Source organism: Corvus hawaiiensis, chromosome Z (genome assembly GCF_020740725.1).
Source record: "Corvus hawaiiensis isolate bCorHaw1 chromosome Z, bCorHaw1.pri.cur, whole genome shotgun sequence".
In the NCBI taxonomy this organism is placed as follows: Eukaryota; Metazoa; Chordata; class Aves; order Passeriformes; family Corvidae; genus Corvus; species Corvus hawaiiensis.
The window spans coordinates 32,570,785-32,588,422 of record NC_063255.1 but is presented as its reverse complement, the minus strand read 5'-3'; the positions used below and the strand labels follow the sequence as shown (position 1 = coordinate 32,588,422).

The following is a 17,638-nucleotide window of genomic DNA, read 5'->3' as shown; positions in this document are numbered from 1 at the left end:
TTCCTACAGCCTCCTCTTTCAATTTAAGCAGATTTCCCCACAAAACATCCAGAAAGGCCCACGTGGAGCTTGCCATTCTGGGGTGACAGCTCTGCCAAAATAGTGCAGGGCTCCTGTGTTTTGGTTCTGCCCCAGAGCGGAGGTACCCAAGCAGGCCTTGGCTTTGGGACCACAACACTCATGGCTTGGTGAAGTGCCACAGGGCACACTAGAAGCAGGGCAGGAGGCAGACCACAGCATGATTTTTCTGGAGTGGCTTTCCTTGGGAGCAGAGCAAAGGCCCATTGGAGAGCAGGATCCAGAGGGTGCACGTGCCCGGTGGCACATCCACACAGCCCCTGCATCCATTTCACTTTTGGCTTCCCTGGCCAGCTCAGGTACCATGCGCTGACAGGCCAGCTGCACATGTTATGCCATGCTGGTGGCCAGCAGATGATCAACAGGCATGTCTTCATCTCCCTACAGCACCAGACCTGTGCATGTCCCTTGGGAGGCAAGCAGGACTCCTTCCTATCTCACTTATGCTGGCCCTCGCCTAGAGAATGAGGAAGTGGAAGAAGGGCCCTGCGTTACTGTCAACCACCTCTGACTGGGACAACTCCCCTCTAGCGTTTCTGATTTCTGCTTCCACTTCAGGTGTGCTGGGTCAGTATTAGCAAAGGATGCTGCTTTCTCATCCTCGGTGGAAAAATGTTAAAAGATTGCTCTTGAGGCCTGGTAGTAGTTGTTTACCTGGGAAATAGTCTCAGCTCCTGTCTAAATTTGACAAGCTCCCCTCCGAGATTGACAAGCTCCCTAAATATGGGAATGCTTTAAAACATTCACCTTTCCCTTCTCTTTCAGCAAAGGAAACATAATATTAAAATACAAAAGGTAAGCCAAAGGGAAAGGAGTATTTCTTTATTGATAAAGGCATAGTATAATAAAAGGAGCAAGACTAGTCTTGAACTGAGGCACAATGGCTAAATTTCTTGTGTCTTTTTAGAGCTAGAGATGGGAAATATTGAATGAAAATTGTACTGTACCTTGTTTTAGTATCGTACCATAAATATTCCTTACAATTTTTTCCCTGCCCCTTTCACTTCCACTCTTCTTTCTCAGTTCTGCATTTGATGTTGTTTCTCCTATTCACAGTGATTTGGGAAAGTCTCTACTTTAGCTTGATAGCAGGCTAGAGGGAGCCTCTCCTTCCACTTATAGGCGCTGCAACCCTCTAACTTCATTTTAAGGACAGAGGGTTTGTTCATAGCAGCTTCGTGCAGTGTTTGTTCTTACTCTTGAAAGAGTCTAATTCTGATACATGCTCTGTATTTCAAATCCCCATCACAACACCATAGGGTTGAGTCCATGCCTGGCAGCCTCTGAATGTGTCAAGGTCTCAGAGAGCCACAGGGGACTGTGCTCACGGGAGGGGAGAGCAGATGATCCAGTACAGGCTCTACCTCAGCCTTTTCTTGCTCACTGTTGCTCTGCAGGGCAGTTCCACGAGAGACTGTTTTCTCCCCAAAGCTTGAAGATGCAGGAAGAGAGCACCTTAAAGCAGATGCTGGTCCATTTCTGACGCAGTACTGGACTTGATTAGCTTCAGATACCTGACTTAAGTGCCTGCATTAGGAAGCTAGTTAGCCTTCAGCTACATATCCAGCATAAAGGAAGAGACTTCCCCGAGGCAATTCCCAGAGTGACTCATGGGGAAAGAGTCACTCTCTTTCCCCATGAGTCTACAGGGCGACTACCCTTGTAATTCAGTTTCTAAGTTAAATATCTACTACACAATATGAGGACTCATTTTGAAAGCCGTGACTTTCCTTTTATGTGTCCTGTGAATTAATAACATCTTGTCAGAGGGAAGTTACAATTAATCACGGTTAAGATACCAGACAAGTTTTGAGCCTAACTCAGGAGTGTAGTAAAGAGATGCTGATCTCAGTAGGCCCAGGAGACACAACTGGGCCTCCATTAACAAGCAGCAATAAAGCAAGTGCCACTGTACTGAGCCAGCCAGTCTGTATTTCTTTGCTGTTCCAAAGGTCATGGCAGCTCCTAGATGTATATACTTGTGACAGGAACACTCATGGGGACTGATGGGGTGAGATGCACAAGATGCAGCAATTTTTGGGGAGTTTAGGTCTATTAAGCCTTCTAAAGTGATAACTGAGTCTTCCCCTCCCCAGTCTGGTTAATTCACACAGTCTTCAAAATGTCCTCAGCAAGCACAATTTGTTCGGACAAATTTATTGTTTTGTTTCTTTCTGTATCTCTACCACCCCCCTTTTTAGCACTTCTTGGTTGCGTGGAAACAGTTCTTCTATTTAACATGAAGCAAACAGTACGGACTGGTCCTGTGTTTCTTTCTGTTGGACAAGCACCCCAAATTCATGGCTTTCAAATTTTCCTCATGGGTGTGGTTTTTCTTTCATGCACCATTTATCGTGCACAGAACATGGTAGCGAAAAAGCAGTATTTCCTGGAGTGTCTTTTTCTTCATAACAATCTGAATTTCTCAGTACAAAACAGTAGTCTGCACTTGTATTTATTTTTTAAAGCTTCATTTTACTTTGTAAACTTCCCTGAGAATAAGTCATGTATTTGTGCTACATGGAGCCTTTTGCATGTTCTCTCTCCTCATTTATATACAGATGCATATGTGAGTATAGAGAATACAATAGATACACAAAGTATATGGCTATTATTTCTTTATAAAAAATGAAATCTGCGACTGTTCTGCATCAAAACTTTCTAAGCAAAACTGATTAATAATTGATGTAATTACAAAAGTCAGGGTTTGGATTTCCACTGCACAGGACTGAAATTATCCTCATTCCATATCTGTTGTACTTTTTACACTAATTATACTGTTTTATTTCCTGTTAATGCACTGCAAATAAAACACGCAGCAGCCTACCTCAGATTTGCTGTGCCTAACTTCTGGTTACAGAGAAACCTTGGGGAACTTTCTCTGCATCAGATGAGAAAGCACAATTTGGCTTGCTGGAGGGTAAGTAGCAGGTTAATTGTGGTGCAGAGCTGGAATGATATAAATGAGCGTTTTCATCATTTGCAGTCTTGCTAATGGAAATGCAATAGATTTGCTGCAGAAATCCAACTCAGAATCAATAGCAATGCAATGAGGCAGCTGGTTCAGGGAGAGCACATGTGATGACAATCTGCTGCAGACAGTACCTGGGCAGAGATTGCACTGTCTCTTTCAGGAAAGGGGAGACAGACCCAAAAAATGCCATGGCAGGTGATAAAAGAATTTTGAAAGGAAAATGCCTATTTCACCTAGGATGGGCTGGAATTAGGAGAAAAGGCTTTCTCTGACTAAGGGAAGAGAATTGTTTTCTTTGAGCTATTCAGATCTGTTTGGACTCAAAGCTGGGTTTTTGTTACACAGTACTAAGTTAAGCAACGGCAGGAGTCTTTGTGCTTCAGGTCATGTTCAAGCCACATGAAATCAAGGACTGAATCATGATGTGTAACTTTGGAGATGGATAGATGGGTTTAGAGTATCTTCTGCCAAAGGCTTCTGGCCTTTTGTTCCCCAGGCAGACCATAGAGAGTAGCAGACCCTGTCTTTTGTGGACTGTTTTGTATTAGGCACACTGCCTACCTTTACAATTTATACTGAAAGGAGACCAGTTTCCTGGAGAGTGAGCACTGTGAATTACATCTTGATCTTTGACTTTAAAACATTATGTGTAGTACCAGACACAGTAGGAGGTACACATTAAACTCAAGAGCTGGAGCATGACCATTGTTTGCAGCTAGAGAGCAGCAAGGGAGAAAGCATTATTTTGAGGTAATGTGAAGTCTGCTTGTTTACACCCTGACCTGTCTCATCCTTCTCCCCCATCTGCAGTAGAGTGTTAGTCACTGAGAAAAAAGAAAAGGTTTTAGCTGTGGAAGAATTTGCAGGAACAAATCCAGTGGGACATGGCTGGCCACCACTCAAGGCTTCCCTAAGATAAACCAGAGGCAAGGTCCATTCAGCTCTGGACAAGATCACTGGTATTGTGGCATCCACCTATTATGTTTGGTCCTGTATTGTTTTGCTACAAAAGCCTTATTTCAATGTACATCTTCCTGCAAGAGTATATTCAGCTTTTTCACATATGCTTTCCCTACCCCCTCCCCCACTTTTTTATATCTCTGCTTCATCCTGGAACTTGCTGGCAGTGCATTCTCATAACTCAGACAGCTTTTTATTTTGGCAGTGAATATTGTCTCAGTTTTTGAGATGAAAGGAAATCAATACTGGGTTGGTAGTCACATGGCACTGGGAGGAGTATATGAAGCTATGATCTTAAGCATGATTTGTGACATAGTTCAGTATTTCTATGGAATTCCTGAAAGATATTTGAATTTTACAATTTTCAACAGTCAATTAATTCATCTGATTAGACAGATCAAAGTAGAAAAAAGAGTATCAAGCTCATTCAAAAGCCGTTCTCTTATCCCAAAAAAAAAATTCTCTGAGCTCATAAAAGATGACTTGAATCTTCTAAGGTGGTGAGTGGAAGCTAGTGTAAGGCTGCTGGAACAGCATCTTGAGAAGGGAAACTTGGGCTTTTCCCTATATTAAATTAATCTGGATAATTAATTTAGTATTTCAGCTGGAATTAAATGGCCTGAACTTTCACTGGTATAAAGGTTCTGAGGTCTGTAGCCCTGTAAGACCCAGCAGAGCACTGGAATGCACTGGTCCATGACCTACATGGCGCAGTGTCATCTCAGCTAAGGCTTCTTCCAGTCTTCTCAGGTGTGAAGCCTGAAAGCAAGACATTGTCTGCCTTTTCCCTTTGTCTAGCATCTCTTTTAAATAAAACCACATACTTTGACTTTGAAAATATGTGTTTGTATTCTGGCCACTTGTTCATTTACACCTTTCTCTCCTAGATGAAAAAGTTTTTCTGTGCCATATATTTCTCACTCACAAAGGTGAGTAATCAGTACACTGTAATCAGCTCAACTTTGGATAAACCTTTTCAGTAGGTAGGCTGAACTCCACGATTCTCCCCATGGAGGAATTTGTTTTCAGTCCTTGAATTATTTCATCCCTCTTCATGCTTTCTTATTTTTAGGATAAATAGAGCCATAATTTTGATGGTACTTAGACAGGGACTAGTCCAAAATCCCAACAAAGGACAATAAAACCTGCTTGTTACCTTGATCACTGTCCAGAAGTATTCAAGATGCATAAAGTAGCATCAGTTTAATATTTTAAGCAGTAAATCAATAATAATGTCCATTCAGAGCAGAAGACCAATGACTCACACATGCAAGGGTCCTCACCAACCTGCTTCTATAGTCCCCAGGTTGCATACTGCTTGTCACTGGGGTGGAACAATAATACTAAGGGCCATTCAAGGGAAGAAAAGACAAATATGGCTCAGCCTTGGCAATGCTGTGTGAATTTTAGGAGGAGTTTCAGCTCCCTCATTCCCCATCTGGTTCTGTCCTACTCCGAAGAATGCCTTCAGCAAGGCCTCTTGGGTGAACAGAGGCCAGCTCAATGATTTTAACTGTGTGGAGTTCCCCTATACACTTGACTTCTGCTCGTGCTTTCAAAGATTTCTCCCTCCATGCCCCTCCATTGACATTTCTCCCACTGTTGGCCCAAGGACCATTGCCTCATTTTGCCCTTTGTTCAGTTTATTATCTCAACTCCTCCAGCATTTGGTTCTTCCTTCCAAAAGTGGAAACAGTCATAGTGCATGGATTACTGGAATGGGAGGATTTTGGTGGTAGCATTGCTCCTGTCTACCCAGTTTAAAGACACTTTGCCTGTGGATTCTTTTGCGTTTCTGTCCTGCAGTGGGTATGCTGAATGGACTTAGCCTGATAGGGTTTCGTTACGCCTGAGCATCGTTTATAGTAACAGGACATGAGAATAATGGGGCGTGATCATACCAAGAAAGTCACAATGGCTATTAATGTCAAGATGTCTGGGATTTTTAAGACATTATATTTTCAAGATAGCTTTTCTTGAGCTGTGGAGCTCAGCAGGACGGTTAGCAGTGTGACAGCATTAATGCCGTAGCAAGGGAAATGAAGTGTATCAGGGTGAGAAGGACAAGTATAGGGGAATGGAAGAATGATTATTTATGTATCTGGTCTGAGTTAATCAGGGAACGAACCAGTGAGTATGTTGTTATGATTTTAGGAATTAAGGAGTACAGGATCAGAAGAAAGACAAAAAGCTTCCTGCTGTGTTGGTACAGGGCCTTGAAGAGGCTTGAGCTCTTAACTGAAAAAGCAGAACATCATTAAGTAGCCAGGAAAGGGCCAGGAAACTGCAAAGAATTGATTATACCAAGCACAGGAGAGCAGGGAAGGTCTGATATTTTCTTGACTGGATAAAAACAGGCAGAATCTGTTCCCCAGTGCCACAGGTATTTACAGTCTGCGTGGGACTTGCAGCAGATCCCAAAGCAGCTTTTCCCCTGCTGAGGATCTGAACTAGGAATGCAATCATTCACTCTGTCTATCATACATTTCTAAGGGATCCTCTGTCGGGCAGATCATCTTGCCATCTGCCATGCTGAGTAAGCACTCTTCACTCCTCATTCTCATTCTTGGAGAAATCCAAGGAAGTGCCCTTCACACCCTGCTTTCTCTAGCCATCCCAAGGGCTGGAGTCACTCTGCCTGTGCTGCAGACACTGCAGAGTGTCTCTCTGTTACTGAATTCTCTCCCATCACTTTGTTCAAAACCCCTCACTCCACTCCAGCCTTTGCTTCATGGAGGTTAGTCAGTCAGCCCACCCTTCTTTTTGGAGGTGTTGATTTAGTATAGTACTAATAGATTTTGGATGTCATCTTTAAAAATTTTTGCAAATTCCTTCAGCTACATAATTTTTGGGACATACAACTGCATATGCATTCTCTTTGTGAACGAAGATAGGCCGTGTTTCTGGATGAAAAGGCCAATGAATGCTTTAGGACACAGACCTCTCCTTCAAAATAAATTAACGGAAAGGTACCTTAAAATTCTCCTTTTGGTTTATAAAATGGTATCTGGCCAGTAAAGCCATCAGAATGTAATTTGAACATGTGAACGTTTAAGAACATGGCTAGCAACCTTTCTGTTGTTTGCTATCTCCAAGCATTTGAATTTGCCGTGCTGTAGAGATTAATGGAGGCCTCTCATATAAGTAGCTTCTCAAGCAACCCTGTAATTTTCATAATTCTTGCTAATAGATTGTTTAATATGTGCAGTTTTTACTTCTCCACATTTGGAAGAAGAATTAAAAAGACATGTTCTGTAAGCGTATTCAGATAACTGCTACGAGCCCAGGCAGCAGATTTACTAGCTGTGAATCAGAGGAAGTACTAGTTCACGAAAGACACTTAGCTAGGCAGAAGCTGGCAGGGGAGGGGACTGAAGACAAATAAAACAGAAAAATATTCTGATGCTTCCTGAACAGAACTGAGATCCAGGGAGTACTGCATGTCAATGTGCCAGGATTCAAAGTAGAATTTGGTCTCTAAATTCACTCACCCTTAACATATCTAGCAGCTTCCCCTAGCTGCAGAATAATATGTGGTTATGCTTTGCTTTTGCTTTTGCTTTTGCAGATTATCTGTAATGTCTTCTCAGGGGTGTTACTGATACTTTCAGGATGCTAATACGCATTGATTTTTAACAAATGGGTATACCAACACTACTGTCTGATGTTAACTTACATTTAATTCATACTTTAATTTTCATACATTACTCTGTTTACAAATGATGATGACATAATGACAATTTTTTTCTGATGATTGATCAAAAATTATGACTTAGCAGAAACTCAGACACAGTGTTCAAAAAGCACTATTGGCAAATGTTGGTCAGGTCATGTAAATACTGCCCCTTCAAAGGAAATCTTTAAAATGTCACTCACTAGAGAAAAATCAGACAAATAACTTGATCAGGACTTCTGTGTAATGACAGGTCACATAAGAGAAAATTTGGAGTGTTCATGTCTGGCAGGGAAATTTGCATTATGCAAGACTGAGGTGAAAATAGATTTTCCAAGCGGGAAATAAACCACAGTTCTTTTAAGGATGAACACGTTAAACTGCAGAAACTTTTCCTTTGGTGGTGGTGAACTAACCTCCATCAACCATAGTAATGTCACCAATTGTACCACAGTAACTTGCTACCCTAAGGTGACTCATATCCCAATCTCATCAAGAGAAAAGCTTTAGCAAATTCAAATCTCTCCCTCTAGTGACTTTGGGTTAATGCAGATTTCTTCCTGTTTACAACAATTGCTTGAAACAACTTTTTACCTACACACTAGTGTTTTCACTGCAAACTAGTGGGCAATTCAGCTACACCAACCTTTGTTTTACCTTGTGCTGAATTCAGGGCTGGAAATGCTCTTTACCTTTCCAGTTGCAGCTCGACCTCTCCAGGCTTGAATGTAAAAGTAGAAGAAATGTTGGGATGATCCTTTTAAATCTAACACCTACTCTGCTTTAAATTCTGCTTATTTAAAAAGCATTGTATTAAATTCTCGTGGAGATCTCATATGGTGAATATTCATAAAGTGTAAGAAGACTGTGTAGCAGAAGGACTACAAATCTAACAATATTTGTTAAAGTATGAGGGTTTCTGGGGATGTTCACTTGTTAACAGAGCTTTTAAAATTGCCAGATTGTGACTTCCCATGTGGGATCTCAACCTCAGTCTTTCCTGTGCTTCATTTTCTCACACTGCTAGTGATCTGCCCTTTTCATTGCTTGAGAAGCATTGTGCTGCTTGTAATTCTCAGCAGACCTGGACCCAGAGTTCTGCTCCTTAAGGCAGCTCATGTTTTGAATTATGCATACATCCATTTCAGAGTGGCTGCATTTCATGGCTCCTTTTTGGGGGTGGTGATGTAAGGGAGTTTAAGTACTATAGTGGCACTTTTCATTTTTCATGTCCTAGCCCGGTTAAGAGCAAGCCTTGAATTGTGTCATTTTTCTCTCATGTGACTGTTTAATCACCTGAGAGCGCACCAACCAGAGTTTTGTGGTAAGATTGATTATATTCCCAACAAAGTGCTTCCTTCAGCTGAGCGCCAGGAAGTAGCCAGTTTAGCAGCTAATGGGCTTCAGTCTGATGCGAAAATGGCGACTGTGATGGAAATGTCACTGCAGTGCACGCCAGCCCTTTCAGCTAGCTGCATGCTGAATAGTACTGAAATGACTGGAGGCTGCTCAGGTTTAAAAATATGGGGAGATACTCCTAATTTCGACTACACAAAGCTCTGCTGTGTAGCACACCTTTGAAAGTGTCAGGGCAGCATGTGTAGGAATATCCAGACATGCAAGTGGAGAAGAGTGTTGCTGCAGGTGTAATGATGACTTTTTTTGCCCTGTTAGCCTTTATAGGGCTGGTGCTATGAGCTTTGCAATATCAGTGCTGGCGTGGGCAAAGGGTGCTGTGGAATCAGCTGGGACCCCAGTTTGCATGGCATGAAATGGAGAGAACCGCCATGGAGTGATCTTCCATTTAACACCACCCAACACCGGTTCTGACAGCAGCCTATTCACATCCACTACAAGCCTGGGAGAGAGCTAAGGAAATACATTCACCAATCCCATTTTACACAGCATGAGCGCTGTAGGTGACAGTTTACAAATGTTTTGTCTTGCTTGGATGAATTCATAGTCTCTGAGTGTCAACAGCCCCTCTTACAGATGCCTCTGTGATTTACCGTGTATTAACAGAGGAAACCTCTGGCAGCACCAAGAATGAAGTTTCACAGCCTGAGAGGCAGCTGTGCTCCCTTTAAGCAGTAGCATGTGCTAAGGAAAATCCAGGAGGAAAGAGTAGAAAAATCACAAATAAAGGGTAGTAAGTATAGACTTATACTTACAGACATGTGCATAAAGACACAGCAAAGTAAAAATCATTCCAGAATCCTTCTCTTTGCAAGATTTTTTCTTTTTTTTTTCTTTTTCTTTTTCTTTTTTTTTTAATTTCTGGAAAGAAATATTGTTTAAAATACATAGGAAGACAACATGCCTTCACTGTTAAAATGCCTTCCTGGCATTTATTGCTAAAAAGGAATGAAATAAATGCAAACAAAATAAGATCCTGACATTTCAAGTCAGACTGTTTTTCTGTCATTGTCATTGTAATAGACTGTTAGCTAATGGCTCCCTTCAGGGGGAAAAAAAAAGCTATGTTGCACTTCTTTGCCAACTGACAAAGTACTAGTTAACCAAGGTCTGGTGATTATGTTTCCCAAAGCTGAGAGCTCTTAGTGTTGTAGACTAGTTGTTCATCTTTTGGCTGAACCTCAACTAGCTGCAGGGCCTGTTTGTGTTCGTATCTGGTTTCTGGCTTTGTTTTGTTTATTTGTTTGTTTTAAATAGAGATTGATTGCTTCTTTCCAGTCTTGGCTAGTTTCAGTTTTTGTACGTAAATACACAAAATCAGATCACCATTTGCTTGAGCACTGTCTGGTCCAATGGCTGTTTTTCAGCCTGACCGTTGTACAGCATGGGCTCAGGCCTCAGTTCCTCAGCCACTCATGGAGCCCAGTTAAACCTAGCAGCCTTGGTGCTCACAAAGCGAGGCTGCAGGGATGACCTTCACACCATCACCTCCTGTGTTGCTGGCCAGGGGATCTCTCCCGGGCGACAGTCACCACGAGAGTGATTATGTCCCTTCTTCTCCTGCTTGGGTTGGAGGAGGAAGGAGCCCGCACTCTGACAGATAGAGATGCACAGCTGTGGAGAGGAAGAGGAGCTGTGACAGGCCTGCTGCCCCATCACCATGGTCGTGGCAGGTTGCCAGCCATGTGGCCAGAAGGGAGGGCAGTCCCACAGCACTGACTGGGGAGGTTGCAGGCGTCTGATGAATACACAGCATGAGAATAGCTCCAGCCCAACAGGCAAAAATGCAGACTCTTTGGGCAGGAGAAGGGACAGAAGCACTTTCTGAATACCCATGGGACACTCATAGGCCTAAGTGCAATTTCTTTGGCAGAAACCACCTCCTTGCTTGTCAGCCCTGTCCAGAAAGATTTTTTAGCTTTGCCCTTCACTATTGTCATTAATATAATAAATTGAGGATAATTGCTTGGTTTGAAACAGCTCTGTCTTCTACTGTGTAGGTGGGGAAATGATGCTAGGAACAATCCTTTCTTCTCCTGCCAGTTTGCTTTTCGCTGCAGCAGGGATATATACCAGTTCCGTATAGATGCTGCTGTTAGCAAAAAGCAACCTAAGCACTGCCTCAGCTAGAAATGCAAGATTGATTACATTAGATGTGCTTTATTCCCGGTGTCCTGCATGAAATTAGCTCCAAAATAGGTTAATACTGTTGCTTCGGAGTGGAAAATGCCAATGTTAATATAGGGTTTGTTATGGATAGACAGCTTGGTACAGAGCACAAATGCACTGCCAGACTTGTATTTGAGGAGAGAGGTCAAATGAAGGTTTGCATGGGATGGTATCTCCTATACCAAACTCAGTGTGTGACCAGTTGCTGGGATAACCCAGGGAGCCGTATCCTCTTTACATCTAAGTTCAGCTCTGCTATGGTGCTATTGACAGAAAACTGAAACATGTTTTCAGCCATGGTCCAAATTATTCTGCTGCTTCACGATTAGGACAGGACACCATGACAACACTTTAAATCCCACTTGAAAATGAAACATGTCTTCTGGAAAGCATCTAGCTTGAAACTGCAGGGAAATTACTGGAAACAAAGCAGAGCACATGATGCCTACTGCAGGGACAAAAAACTCTACAGGGTCCTCGTGCACTGCAACAGATGGATCATAACTTTTTTGGTACAACTCATGATAACTAAAAGGCATCAGGCCTCTGCTCCAACATCAGTGACGGTGGAGAGTTTAAGGAATTTTTCATGGCTCTAAAGTTAGGAGATCAAGTTTTACTTTGTCTTTGCTTTGTGAAGCTTTTCTGCAATGGTCCATTGCGCAGAGAGGAAACTGACATGACCAATCATATGAAGCCAGTGTACTGCCTAAGTGAGGGCTGTGGTTCTTGACTTTCTGGGGACTGATGTGCAAATGAACAAACAAGCCTTTTCCATCTGTCTTATCTCAAAGTTCCCTTGGAGTTCAGTTTATGAGTGTTACTGTATGAACAGTGTGGGCTCCCACTTGGAAATGCTGGGACTGTTACAGGTCTACTCACAGTCAGAATGGAGATTTGTGCAGAGCTGGAGTGAATTTGGTTTGAAGGGGTTTGGTTTGAAGGCGTGCCCCAAGAGGGAGAGAATTATGCTATTTCATGGCCAAGGACTGCTGCACAGACGGTCACATCATGCTCCCATATCCCCAGCCCCCATGTGGTACAGAGCATCTCATTTGTGGCAGCCCTTTGCTGTTAATTCATCTTCCAGAGCAGGCATTTCTAGGGCAAGATGGTGGTTTCACACAGTAACCTGGAGACGCCTGAACAACAAATGACCTGCTGCCCTTTAGGTGAAGACTGGTGCTAAGCTACTAGTACGGGGCTGTGTACTTGGTTGATTGTTCTTCAGGACTGCAGGCTGTGAGGAGGTCCCAGTCCTTCTTCAGAGACTGATTATGCCAACATAGTTAAATTTTGGGGGTCAGGACCTGCTAGTTCTTTTACATGTTTTCCTGGTCTTTGCACCTTCTCAGGTCACAGCTTATATCCATCCTGCACCCCAAGTACTTTTTGGTAAATGCAAGAGGAGTAGTCAACTGTGTGGCAGGGAAACAGCATCTCTGAGACTTCACAGTATCTTCTGTTAACTGAGCAAGGGTTGCATAGTTCATGCAGTGCTGCAGTCCACAGGGCATGAGGCAAAATGCTGCACACCTCTTAGACACCAAATAACAAAGAACTCTTTGGCTCACAAACTACCAGCAGCCAAAGTGATGCTCTGTCACATGATCCGTCTGTTTCATGTTCAGAGTGGGATAGAAAGCAAACACACTGTAGGCTATTTTTTCCTTTTCCAGTGAGTTGGTCGATATGGCAGGGGGACGATCTGTCGTAAGAGGTCATTAAGGAGGAAACATACCTAATTTTCTCATAGCTACTCTTACAACAGAGAGCATGTGTGAGTTAATGTCTAATTAATAAAGCTGTAATTTTAGGCCTGACTGCTAAGCTCCTACCAAACACACTGGAACAATCAAGCACCTGTTTGCATTTACTTTGTTGGGATGACCTCTGAGGTGGATTTCTACAGGTATTAAATCTAAGTATCTGGAAGATAACTGAGAAACATGGATTCAGCATGCAGTGGGCAGTGGCCTTGTATGCTATGTCCCTGTCTTCTCACCCTTTCTTAGAGATTTGAAAATCCAAAACCAAAAACATCTGTAGTAAACAAGGTTTATTGTCCTATTGTATTCTCTGATACTTGTGATTAACTATCCATCTCTCAACTACCCTTGTCTACTTTCTATTTCCAAGGTACTTTTTTGTTTTTAAGACATGTCTTGCATTCTGAAGCATTTCAGTGGTATATTGTTTCCTGATTGCAATGCCTTATATCATGTCCTGGTTATCCGACACTTTTAGAGAATGGCAGGGAAGCTAAAGGCTCTTTATCTATTGCCTTGGGACATGGCTAAGACTCCTTTCACTTAGAAACTCAAGGGCTTTACAGGGGAAATGGGAGAGTTGCAATGCCTTCTCACTAGGCAAAAATTACTATATTGTTACAGAGATCAAGTATAATCTTGAAAGCCCCTAGCATATTAGCATTGCCTGATTCCAACTAAGAACTGGTAGAACAATATTTCCAGGGGACCATCTATTACTCATCTCTTTTTTTCTCTAAAAGAAAGACCATAGACCCAGAGCATAACTAGTTTTACTTTCGCTTCAAAAGAAATGCCACGCTGTTTCATCGTTCATGGTGCAGTTAGGTCCTTTTGGAGAACTCTGTAACAATCTGTTTTTGCCATGATGGGGGAGGCCATAATTTATTCTGCCTATAAAGGGCTTCTCAGGAGTATAAGGCATTAACAGTGAGCAAGCTACCAGGTTCGTAAATCTCCAGAGACAGATAGAGAGCTCTCTAGTAAATGAGGATTCTCGTACAGCCTCCCACTCCCCTTTCCAGTGTGTTGCCAATCTTAGGGATGACAGTTATACCAGACCTTTTCTAGTAATGTTTTACTCAGTTCCTCACACACAAATACACTCAGCTCTGTAATTGCTTCTCATAAAATACATTTGTCTGCCTAACTCCTGCTATGTCATTCCTGCAGTGCAGGGTCTTCCTGGTGCTAATAGAGCTCTTGCAAGCTCAGGAGCATGCAGCCACAGGGGAGGGTTCTGAAATCCAGTCAGGGCCTGGATTATCACAAAAGGGTATTGTATTGTGCAGTAGCTGCCTGGGGCAGGACTCACCCATACTCCATACTGACCAAGCTACTTAGGTACCACAAAAGATGTATGTGCTGCCACAGGGGCTGAATGTGACCTGAACGGGGGGCAGAACTAATCAGCTCTCTCCACAAGCACAAGAGTGTTGTTTTGAGAGGCACACTGTTCTGGGCAACATGGGCAACAAGGGTCTGTTTTCTCAGGGCTGCATCTCTTCATGTTCACCCTTTTGTCATCATGGATGTGACCCAGCTTTGCTTTGGACCAAAGGTCAGAGAAATTCACAGCAGCAGTGCAGAAAGCTGCAGGTTTGAGCCTCAGGAGAAGCAGTGTGTGCCAGCTGCAATGCCTGGCCAATAACCAACCACTTTCCAAGCAGGCTGGATGTCCCTTGTGCTGCCCAGCTAAGGGCACAGCTAAGGGGGACTACTCCCTATGGGCATGTGAGAACGGAGAGCAGAATAGATGCAACAGCATGGCTTGGTCTGTAGTGCTTACTGGTTTGGGCTGTAATTGTACGCAGAAGCTCCACAAAAACAAAGTCGCAGCTGCTGGCTCATTTTGTGTGGCAGCCCTTAGTTAATGCTGTGTAATGTGAGAACTGCTCTCTGCCAAGACCACTGTGTCCCTCCTTCTTCTGGCCTCCCTCCCCACTACCAGATGCATCTCCAAGCTCAAAACCTGTCCCTCCTGACCTGGATGAGGAGTGCATCAGGGCAGACTTTACATGAGTGGACAGGAACAAAATCCCTCACAGCACAGGCTTTGTTCTGTTACATAAAAGCCACATGGACATGGTCAGGATTATTGCTGTTTCCATCTTTGATTATGCAAGCTCACATATTGCTCACACTCCAGACTCATAGCAACTCATGCATAGGAGTAGATCAAATTAATCCCTTTACACTCAGGTGCGAAATCCCCTCCCCGGAACAAATTCATACACAATACCCACCCCAACCCCCTCACCTTCCTCCCAAGGAGCAGTGAAAGGTACTGGGGGAATGCAGTGAGACTGACATTCAAAGCTGTGGAAGATAACATGCTTAGCTATTGGTTGATGGATGTTCTGTCTTCTCTTTTTCCTCCTAAAAACTGTATGAGGTGGAGGCAGGCAAGGAGGAATTGGTGTGTTTTACTTCAGAGGTAGAGTTCAACCCTTTTAGCAAATCTCCTGAGATATCGACCACCTTATTTAGGTATTTATATCCCTCTGAAGATCTGCCCATGCATTAGAGGAAGGTTGCACTGCCAGTGGAAAAACAACTTCTGCAGCTCTAGCCTTGGTCTATTTCATCCCAATAAATATTTCGCTGTTGTCAAAAATGAAATCCAGCATTGCTTTCCACTGGCTTTCTGCCTGCAGAAGGGAGGTGATACAGGCTCTTGCTGCAGTAGCACATTTTCCCCATAGCATCTGTTCTGCCATTATTTACCTAGATTGTCAATAAAAGCTCCTGCTTTTGTGAATTCAACCAGTGTAGATGGTGTCAGCTGTTACTTGGATCCTGGCCCTGATTTGGTCAGCTGGTCAAAATTACTAATGACTATTGACTAAAGATCTGCAAACTTTAATTAAGGTAACAGTTCTTTAGAGATACCTGTTTTGTAATAAAAGGCACTTCAGAAACATGGACAGTCAGAATGATTGACTTAGAAGTTGGTTATAACCAAGTGATGTATTCCACCAGTGTAGCACTTAAAACACAAGCAGTGGAGCATGGCTTGTAATATCCATTCAGATATAGGCAAAAAGCAATTAGTACTCAAAAGCTTTCTTAACAAAGTATCAGCCTATTCAGTTCTGATACTACATGAGCACCTGTACTTCATTCCTCTGCAATGCTATTTTTTCATAATTTCTAATTGTGTTCACGGCAAAAATAAGTTTGAAAATCTGGGCAGCTAAAGATCAAAAATCCAGAGGCCAAAACCTAGTGTGTCATTTTAAATGAGATTTTAATTTTCATGCCAATTTCATGACTTTTCAGCACTTAGGATTGGCAAGTTGAACTATGTAACATTTTAATGAGAAAACAGGCTTCAAATCTAGGCATCTTCAGGGATCTGGATTTTAACAGAATTTTTTTTCTGAGTTAGAGTAAGACATATTTTAATTTGTTTTGTTTTGTGGCAAGCCCTTCAGGCCAGGCTTCTGGTTTACTTTTCCTTGTTCTAAAAAGTCTCCCCTTTGGCTGAATAAAAAATAAACAGGTCCATATATGTTATTAATGGAAGATCTGCATGATGTTACAAATGTTTAAAATCCTCTAGAATGTTTCAGAAACACATTGGGTAATCTTTTAAACTTTTTGGAATTACTCCACTAATAGTTTTTTCCCACAGGAAATTACTATTATATTCCCAGTAATAAACATCCGGCATCCTCCAAATGACACTAAACTGATGAATTGTGAATATTGCTTTCCACACAGCCCTCCACAAAATTTCATGTGTTCATATGCACATGTACATGCATACAAACATACCGTGATCCAAACACAGAATGTTTGCCAAACACAGCATCAGGATCTTTTTCACTTCTCACTAATTCCTCTTCACTGTCTCAAGAGTTGCATGTCCTGTGTTGCTCAGAAAGTTGTGTCCACAGAATATAGCAATCCTTCTTGTTCTGAGTATGAAAGGTAGATCTGAGCCAACCAAATGCTTTTATCAGCTGCCCCAAGCAGACTGGTAATTTTTGCTAAAATCTTTCATTGTAAGCCTACTCTAAAAACTAAACTCTTTTTGATCTGTTATCTAGTGCTAGTGCTCTTAATGTAAGGGTTTAAAGGTTGCAGAGAGCAATTCACTCAAGGCTCATTTAATTAATATCCTTCTACCAGAAGAAGCATGGAGCAGGTTGCCTGAAAAACCTTCCTTGCAAATTTGAAAATTGAAAATTACAATGGATTACAAGGCCTACTGTGGGGCTAGCCTCTCCCGTACACTGAACTGCATTAGAATTTTGAACTCTGAAAGGGTAAATACAAACAGCATGTATCTGGTATCAGTAGGGAACCTACATATCCTGGCAAAGTCAGATTTTGGTCTGCAATGATCTGTGGCAGCAGTAGCAGTAAATTGTTGTACTGATAAAGGTCGGGTCTACAGCTTAAATGTGTACAGTATCTGTTGCCCCATTACAGCATTTCTGAAGTTATTCACTCCTTTTTGTTCATGTGTTCATATATTCATGCTCCTGTTTGGGGTGATTATTGGTGGACTCTTCTGGGTTTGTCCACATCCTTGTTCTTCAAAGAGTAGACTGTAGTCTTGCAGTGAGGGCTTGCTGATGCAGCGTGCCG

General features: G+C 42.5%; 1 protein-coding gene across 15 annotated transcripts in view; it reads left to right on the top strand.

Moving 5' to 3' along the window:
• Window positions 1-17,638, top strand: part of NRG1 (neuregulin 1) — a 432,712-nt gene that overhangs the window by 239,712 nt on the left and 175,362 nt on the right. The gene's annotated exons all lie outside the window — the stretch shown is intronic.